The 9,727-nt window shown below is 46.0% G+C and overlaps 1 long non-coding RNA gene across 1 annotated transcript; it reads left to right on the top strand.

Moving 5' to 3' along the window:
- Positions 1-1,641: 1,641 nt before the first annotated feature.
- Positions 1,642-7,341, top strand: LOC149333256 (uncharacterized). Its single transcript, XR_016284931.1, has 3 exons — positions 1,642-1,834; positions 4,367-4,547; positions 6,223-7,341. It is a non-coding gene; the product is annotated as an uncharacterized LOC149333256 (long non-coding RNA).
- Positions 7,342-9,727: the final 2,386 nt, after the last annotated feature.

Raw genomic sequence — 9,727 nt, 5'->3', positions numbered from 1 at the left:
GAATGACACGTTCTCGCTAGCCCAAATGGCGCCCAAATTATATCACCAGCTTCCTGAACCTGCACCGCAAGCACACTTTCCCTGCACACTGCCCGCCATGCAAAAGTGCCCGGTACACTTTATGCCACTCCACGTGGGAGCGCCCAATTTAAACCCTCGCACTACCGTCCTCCTCGAGCGACCAGCAATGGCTGATCGCACGGGACTGAAAAACCCCGCGCGAAAAGGGCCGCACCGCTTCGCGCTCTGAGTAAATTCTGTGTAACGTGTGCAGGCTTACAGCTTCGAGAACTCAAGTTGCTTCGTTCCTCAGCGACTGTACATGCGAAATTTCAGGCAAGGCAATACTAATTTTTATTCATGTTCGGCGGCCGATACTATAGAGAGAAGTATAGAGAAACAAAACAGGTAACAGCGGCCCGCTGTACTCAACTGCTGTAACAAGGGCTTTGCATGAGGAAGGTGCACGGCAATTGGAGCACTATAAGCCCTCATTCTTGACTTGTTACATTTTTCGCTAGTACTGAGCCACAGAGGAGCTTCCAGTATGGAAAAAGCTAGGGTGAGAGCAGCCCCCACTTTGAGCACCGCTAAAGCACAGGCGCAGTGCCTCTTCCGCATCTTCACTTGCATCTCCTTCAACGCAAACACGGTACGAATCTGTGGCGTGGGAAAACGTGGTGATAGCTGTATTTTCTATCTTCACGTAATGCAATGACTAAGGCATCCTGGAATAAAGTGTTGGGTTTTAACGTAGTCATACGGAGTAGACGCGCGAAAGCATGTGTTCATTCTTCGCCTTTTCTTACTGCCATCAGCGGACGTGAGGCCGAGCCGAGGACCGCGTAAGGCAGAGGCAAAAAACAATTAAGGAAGCACACAAAAAGACTACGGTAGCGCGACTGTCGGCGGGGCTCGCTCGAGCAAAGAGCGTGCAAGGTGTCCAATGACGTCATATAAACACACAAAAAACAGAGGCGATGCTGCAGCGCAGCCTTGAAAGTTTCGCGCGTCACGCTAGAGCGGCGTGCGAACGCTCGTGTTCCCTAGGTACACACAAGTACACTATATCGCATGAGCCAAGCTATGTAGAGTACGCTAAGCCACACAATATGCGAAAATAAAAACCGAAACCAGTAGCGTTTGGCAACATCATCATCAGTCCTTATTCTGCGACGCAGTTACGGGGAGCTGAGTTATAGCCTTAGAACTAGGCAGACAGTGCAGCCGTGCAGCGGCTGCGGCTTTCCTGGCCCCAGATGCGTCGCCTGTAGCTGCCCGGCATGCTGCCCGGTTTTCCAAGCTTTCGTTCGCAGCGCCGCCAGAAACAGATGGTTGTGAGTAGTCGCATTTTTTCACCTCAATCATTCCAATTTGCTGACTTTGTAAGTGAAACAAAATATTTTGTTGTTTAATGCAACAAGTTTGTGGCAAAAAGGGCTTTGTCAATTCATTTTTTAACGCGTGTAAAGTTAGGCGACATTAGCGCCATCTTTCCGTTCGCTGGCGGCGGATTGCGAGTCTCATGTTGGCCGCGCGCTACACTATCTCTTTTAGGACGCTGAAACGACTCTTTGTTGACGGGGCGCGACGGTTGTGAAGTTGTGGGTGTATTTTCTTCAGTTTGTTTGTGTTAAATGTGTGGCCTCGTTAGTGTTGTGGTAGTGTGACTGAACTCGGAAGGTGACAGATGGCTCCAGTGCTGCGGAAGACGTTCTTACGCGCACGCAGTGCTCAAAAACTGCTCTGACGTACTGCACGCAACCACGCCGAGAGCGGCCGGCGCCCGATGCCCGATAGAAGAAACGGCGGCTTGCCGTGAACGTAGACAAATGTAAGTACAGAACTGGAAAATGACTTCTGCGATGTGTCGGGGGTATGATTGAGGGCTGCGAATGCATTTGGGTTGGTCTTCACGTCTTGTTCGCAGTGAGGTGCAAAATGCGGGCACCACGCGATCGTTTGCAGAGAGAAGGTGTTCTGGGGCGCGATTACGAGTTTTCGTCTCAATTTTGAGACTCTGACGTCAAAATGACGACACCGCGAGTTGTTGACCGCGGAATCAACCAATTAGCAGCGAGGTTGTGGTGGCTAATAGTAGGGTTCCACCCAGGAAGCATTTAATTGCGCAATAAGGGACCGTATACTAAAGTTTTGCTGTAAACACGCCGTTAATAATTTGAAGAATGTTTTATTTCGCTAACAAACTATGTTTCAAACTCAACGACATGAAGCAAAAGAAGAAGCGTCCTCAATTTTGCAATTAAGTTTGCTCTTCAGTCACTTTTGCTGCCGCGAGGGTGCGCTGACGCTGGAAAAGCGTCGGTAGCGGCGGCTAGGCGGCGTGAGCTGCCGCCTGATTCAACCGATTCAGCCTTATCCCTCCACGCACATATTCAGCCATCGTAAACATGGCAGCCAGAAAAAAAATCAGCTGATTCGACGGCTGTCCTCTTTTTTTACACATTACGCAGAATCAAAGTACTGCGCAGACGTCTTAAGTGCGCGGAAAAATCTGTTTAAAGGCAGTGATTGCTACGAGTCTGCCGAGAACAATTTGGAAGGAGCGCTTGGCTCGAAAACCGGCGAAGGCAGCTTTAAGGCAAGTTCACACTGGCGAGTTGCAATCGTCGCGCTAGTATTCTAGGCGACCGATTTCGATCAATTAGTTACGGTTTGCGAAGCACATGTAAAGCGGGGAGGGAGCGTAATAAATCGATTTAAGCCTGTCGCGCGACCTCCGCGACTCGCCAGTGTGAACTCACCTTGCTGCTATCGATGGCAAATGTGCTCCAAGGGCGATGCGTGATTACATTTATTTTTGTTCAGAAAATACCCGGCCACCATGAATAATCACACTGCAGCAACTACCGACATACGGAAGCAGACCGGTGCAGCTGATGGGAGCTTGCAATCTCACTGCGGGAATTAAGAGCCGGCACGCCCGGTCACTGCGGCAACAATCACTCTTCCGCCTCGTAACCAACTCATGCCGCCCGCTTCGGGTTAAGCACTTCATATTCGTGTTGGTGGTGCCGTTCCGTTCGGATGATGCTCGGATGACGCCGCCGGGGATACTGCGGTGGCGAAAGTTTATGCGAAGGAAGTCCACCTTCGCCGCCGCCTTGTCTTGAGGGGTCTCGCCGGAAAGCGCGCACCTTCTGCGACTTAACTTTGACAGTGGTATCCGCAACTCACCGCAAACACTTGCACAGTCGGTTGGGCTACGCCGACGTTTACTTCATTTCCTACGGTGTCTTGAAACCCACCGGCGGCGAAGGTGCGCACAGGCACTTGCCGCTCCACTGACCGCGCACTCACCCGCACAAACGGCGAGTTCGTCGCACAGCCATTATGCTCCTTCCTATGTCAAAACGTCGAAACAACTCGTCCGGCACGTCAAAACCGTCTTCATGCACCCTCTTACACCGCTGTTCGCGCGGCCACCGGCCATGTAAACAACCGCCATTTTCTGTCTCGAGCGGTTTGAGACCACTCGTTCCAGTCGCAAGAAATCGTCTCAATCGGCTCGCATAATTAGGTGAGCAACGTCAACACTTTTGGCACACTTATGACGTCGGCCGGTGACGCAAAAAACCAATATGGCCGCTGGTCACGACCGACCAATAGGAACGGGGCAAATGAGACACTTTTTGAGACACTTTCCGATTGAGACGATTTTGAGCGACTCGTAATCGCGCCCCTGATACGCTCGCTTGCCAACTATGCAACTTTTAACCCGCCGCCTCACGCTCTTTGCGTCAGCTCCTCGGCGCAGGAGTTATGTGATAGAATTTGGTTGCACGCCGAGAACTATGGGGTGCTGCTTGATTCGTTATTCCGACTGAACAGGAGCAGCGCGTGAAAAGGAGACCATAAGAACGAAAAGTGCTTGTAGCGGCGTGCGTCTTTTGATTCTGCTGCCTGAGTGTTTACTGGATAAGGAGCATTGCCCGTTCTACGTCGCAGTCACATCAAGTGCTGTGTTTCTTGATAGTTCTGGTCAACGAAACGACGAATAAAAATAGCAGAACCATTCCATTGCAGTGCAGCTGAGGTAATCGCACAGTGGAAGGTTTGTTGTCATTTTATTTTTTTACGTTCACTACATTTATGTCATTCCCCCATTTTCAGTCTGAAGCGATAAAAGTATAACGTGATTCGCGAATAATAGCTTTAAGAAAAGTGTGACAAGCTTTGTAAACCATTTTTTTGCTAACTATTGGAGGCATAGGTAATTAATCATTAGCCTCCACCCATGAACACATTGGACTGAAAAGCTAGAGGTTGTAATGGGATGTGGCTTCTGTGATGATGTTTATGAAAGCATTGCTCTAATTCAGCCTTTCTTCAAATGCACCCGCAGTCAAGCCCTGTACAGCTGCTCCACCGGTATCATCACGCTACTTTTGCACCAGCTTTCATCTGTCATCGAGCCAATGCTACCTCAACCAGAGGCAAATGACATCAAGACCTGCTGGTTCAGCCTATCAGCCATTGACACTGGATATCAAGCCTGTGCCACTTGTAAAAGGATAGGTAGACAAGTGGGTATATTTTACATGTCTTTTTTAGCCTGCCAAAAATCTTCTGGTCCAGGCTCCCTCTCTCTTTCGTTTTTTTTCTTTTAAAAGATGACCAAGAGAAAGGGAAAAGATATTGCGGGCATCATGAAAGCACTCCCCTAGTCAAGTGCATTGTGTTATAGTGTGAAATGCTTTTTATAGTTTTTTCCCTCATGCCTCTCGTGCTTGGAAATCTTGACCACAGTATAAACCAAATTAAAACAATTATCTGCTTCATGACCTTTATACAGCAGTCTAAAAGCAGCAAATAAATTTTATAGGTTTACTTCAGCAGTACCTACCTCTTACAAGGTATGGCCTGTTTGAAGTGAACCAGTGATGTGATAGGCATGGCCTAACGGGCAATGCATAATTGAATATGGGCGTTCAAGTGGAGCACTCTGCTTTAGAAGCATAGGTGTTGCTAGCATCAATAATTGATACCTTACCAGATTATCCTTGCATTACATGAAACCCTGTAAAGCTTATATTTTAGCTGTATAGAAGAAAGGTGCTTATTCGATGTCATGAGCATTGCTGAGGTTTTCTTTCACACTCCCTTTGTCACAACTGACTGCACTGTACAGTTGAAATGCATTTGGAATTGAGTATTGGTGCATTGTTATTTTTATTCATGCCGACGTTCAGTTATTGATTGCATTACACTAGCTGAGCCTAAGTCAACAAATATTGCTGTGACCTTAACAAGACCCCTGGCTTTACTTGAACCGATGCATTTGATGTTGCCTTCATCCCGTGCCATCAAGGTTTGTAATAAGCTGTGTAAATAACTTAATTTACTTTCTCGAGGTATTTATTGCTGCAATTAGTGACAGGTAATTGCCTAAAGAACAACCTAAGTGCACATTTTTATCTTCTTTGGAACACTTGTTTGCTTGTTTCCCTTGTATTCTTAACTTAAACAGATATGAGCAGGCCTCAGCACTGGAGGGATGTGCTGCGGGACAAATAAAAAACTACCATTCCAGCTGCTCCCTTAGGGGCACTTTTCTGAGGCTTTTATCGCTTGTAGTTCTATGCAGCTTTACTTACAAGTATTGCATCTGACGCAGTGTGTGCCTTAATATTTTGATTCATTTGCTTTAGAGTGTGCCACTCTTGCCCTGACGAACTTGCTCACCTTTGTACTCTTTGTTCATACATTTTCCCCTAACACCTGGTATAGCTCCAAATGATACATTATCTACAGCAACATGTGCATTATATTGCAATCTTTGTGCCATCACTTTTGAAAACAAAAGCTGCCTGAATTTTTGTGCAGACAAATCAGAAACACAAAATAATTTTCATATTTGATGGCCTGCATGTTATCTTCATATGACTGGAATGGCTAAATATCTCTTCGTGGTAGCCTAATTAGGTGTAACACGTTAATGTCAGTTCCTGTGAATATCATTCAGTCTTCGAATGTGGGGGCAGAATTGAACACAACAGCATGTTATAGCTTTTTCTTGTTCAAGGACGCATTACATTTAGTTCTAGTCTTGTGACTGCTGCTTATGCTATTACTCAGCAGCCTTATCAAACTCACTCGGAGTGCTGCATTTTAGTGCACAGTTAACTGATTGTTGCTTCTCCGTGTTTGATTCTATTAGAAGTTACTATAACTGTATACGTTGAATGTTTTCTTGTGCAGTTCTCTTGCTGCTGCATTCTGCCATGGAGGAGGCTACCTGTTCGTGCACACGTCTCATCACTAGGACGCTACCTCTTCCGCTGGTGATGCAGACAAGTAACGACAGGGTTAATTGGAGAGGCATGGGAGAGGCCTTTGCCCTGCAGTGGGCATAGTCAGGCTGATGATGATGATGAACAACAAGCAGGCTGCCTGATATTGAGGACAAGTGTCAGGATAGTGCACCAACAAAGTCGATTAAGCATTTCTGTGCTGATGCATTTTTATTAAAATCAGCTTATAGCTTAATATCTACATCCTTGGGGACATTTAGCATATGTTTGGCATCTGTTTGACTTTTAATTCGCTAGTGTTTGCAGCCTTTAATGTTGGTCTTAAGACAGTGTAAGCATTGTTTCACTGTGTGGGATTTTTTAGCTGTTTTGGAGAGATGTGTGTGTATGCATGCAGTTTTTTTCCACGGGTTTGTTATGTGGCTCATGGAATCTTCATGTTACAGAAGAAATTATTTCGTTTCTGTGTTGTACAGGAAAGTGAGCAGTGTTTATATGCACCAGGTGTTTCAGGGAAGAATAAGTAGTTTTCAAAAATATGGCTTTTGCTGCATAATATTACCAGTGTTAGCAGACACCAGAAAGCCGCTGAGGTGTATTTAGTAAGCTGGTTAACTAATTTCTGATAACTTTTTAACTAACACAGGTTTGCAACTGGTTGCAGTTAGAGACTTTTAGCCAGTTGTTCGTAGTAGCCATATCAGTTTCTGGTATGTACGAGTACAAAACATGATTACTTTCGCCGCTGTGGCTCGACAGAATTTGGCTGCATCGTGCGAAAATACATGCGCTTTTGAAAGCACACAGGGAAAGAAACCCCTCCAGTGCATGTAACTGCTACAAATCTCTAATGGCAACTAGACGCCTAACTCTGATAGTGAAGGAATCATATTCTTAGCAGTAAGAAACACACATAACACCAAGACACACACACACAGGACACCCGCTAGACTTCAACTATCTTTACTGGACACTTGTACAACATAAATATGTATCACTGAGCACACGCAGGTGCCTCGTCATCCGCAACAGGTCTAACTACGCCCTGCCCTCTCCTGCAAGGCATACGGTTGCGCCGATAATCTCTTTTTCTGCCACCAACGCCAGGGAGGGAGTGCTTACACATGTCACCCGCCTCTTGAATACGAAAGACTTCAATAATTTCTCTTTCTTTTTTCTCGGCTCCCAGGCCTTTCGTATTCAAGAGGCGGGTGACATGTGTGTGAGCACTCCCTCCCTGGCATTGGCAGAAAAAGGGATTGTTTATCGGCGCAACCGTATGCCTTGCAGGAGAGGGCAGGGCGTAGTTAGACCTGATGCCGATGACGAGGCACCTGCGTGTGCTCAGTGATACATATTTATGTCGTACAAGTGTCCAGTAAAGATAGTTGAAGTCTAGCGGGTGTCCTGTGTGTGTGTGTCTTGGTGTTGTGTGTGTTCGTACCGCTAAGAGTATGATTCCTTCAAGCCGTTACCAACTAGTCCAACTTAATGTTTTAACGAAGTTTCTGATAGTGAAAAGGTTCATTAATAAAAATTAGCTAACCAGCTTACTACGTAAGACTCTTCACAAGTTTTCTGGTGCCTGCCAACACTGGTAATACTATGCTGAAAAAGCCATACATTCATCTCAAAATACCTGTTTTTTGAAAATTACTTAGTCTTCCCTGAAACACCTCGTATATATGTAAGAAAAACCTAACGGGATTTAATTGACGTTTTGGTTGGAGGGCCAGCCGTTTTCAAGTGTACTACAGCATTTGAAGCACACAGCTTTTGTTTTCGAATGCTATACTATACTCGAAAAAGGCTGGTCCTCCAGCCGAAACATCGTGAATTAAAACCTGTTATGTTTTTCAATTGCTGTGTGTCAGTCGTTGTTACTAAGAGGGAACTGAGGGGAAGTGTGCCGAAGGCAATATTCTGTTCCTCTATTGTTCTCCTTAAAATATTTTGATGCATCATGCATGTGTTGTAGCGCGTATGTACACTTGTGCACAATAAATGTAATAATTTGCATTTTGCTTCTATTATTCTTTAAGCACTCCAGGATAGTGTTCACAAAATGATTTTGAAGTGATAAAACTATGTTGGTAAAAGTGTTGTACTGTGTAGTTAACATACACTTTTCCAAAAGTTGATGTAGGAATTATACTTTCTTCGTACTTGAGTCTTTTGAATAACGGTGGCCAATTGTCGGAAGACCGTTGATAGGGTGTTGGTAGACATTGTCGGTATGTGGTTGATAAGAAGTGTAAAGACTTTCTATGTACTTGAGTCTTTTGGATAACGGTGGCCAATTGTCGGAAGACCGTTAATAGGGTGTTGGTAGACATTGTCGGTAAGGGGTCAGTAGGAAGTGTATACAAACTCGATAAGGGGATGATAGGAAGTATAAAGACTTTCTATGTACTTGAGTCTTTTCCATATCGGTGGCCAATTGTCGGAAGACGGTTGATAGGTTGTTACTACAATGTACAAAGGCGTTTAAAAGACTTTCTATTCAATGTTGATAGGTTCTATTAACAATTGTCGAAAGACTTTCTAAAGAATGTTACTAAAAATTTTTGTAAGCGTCAGCTGTTGGTGAAAGCGTTCTACCATGCCGCTGACGCACGGGTGGTGCGCGCTGGTACGCAATGCTTGGCGCAGAGAATGGGGTCAACGGAAGCAAACAGAGCGTACTCAAATTGGAGCCCACGTTCTGTTGTCACTGTGCCAGTAAAACCAAAGCGAGAGACACTCGCAGAAATCAAGGAGCGGCAACAGCTTCAACGGTGATGCCACTAACCAGAACAGCCTCCAGGCAGCCTTTGAAAAATCGACCATGATGGCTGTGTTAAGATAGATAACATTGAGACACGGGTAAAGGAAAACCATGGCGGGGCGGAAGGAGGGCCTGGTGAGACGTCTTGGTATAACAGGAGGCCTGGCAGGGAAAGCACGTGAGCGTCCACGTGAGCACATCATTATTAATACCGGGCCAGAGATTGCACTGGTGTAGAAGATGGTTAGTAGCCCTAATGCATGGGTGATAGATGTCGTGAATCGAGTGGAAACTAGCACGACGTAGTGAAGCCGGAAAAAAAATGGGGGCTGAAGTTCTGCTCAGAGATCGCACCATAAGGGCTCTGCGAGTCCGGATGGATCACAAGCCACAGACAGGGAGAAAGGGGTTCTCCCGATATGCATTGACCTCGTTGTCGTCCTGCTGCACGCTGAAGAATGCGGCCCAACTTTAAGTTGATGATGGGGAGCAATCCGCAGATACAGGAGGAAGAGCACCAGCGGAGCTGATGACGACACCGTTCACGTGACGGATGGTGGAAGTAAATTCCGAAATATAAGTGAGATGGCTGAGTTAGCAGGACACGCAATTCAATTAGTTGGTCACTAAAACACACGCCAGTGGCTTGTGATCGGTCAGCACGTCAAAACTGGCATCCTTGTAG

The sequence above is a fragment of the Amblyomma mixtum genome, chromosome 8, assembly GCF_055824585.1.
Source record: "Amblyomma mixtum isolate Tamu chromosome 8, ASM5582458v1, whole genome shotgun sequence".
In the NCBI taxonomy this organism is placed as follows: Eukaryota; Metazoa; Arthropoda; class Arachnida; order Ixodida; family Ixodidae; genus Amblyomma; species Amblyomma mixtum.
Note: the sequence above shows the minus strand (reverse complement) of the source record. Positions and strands in the feature narration are given on the sequence as shown.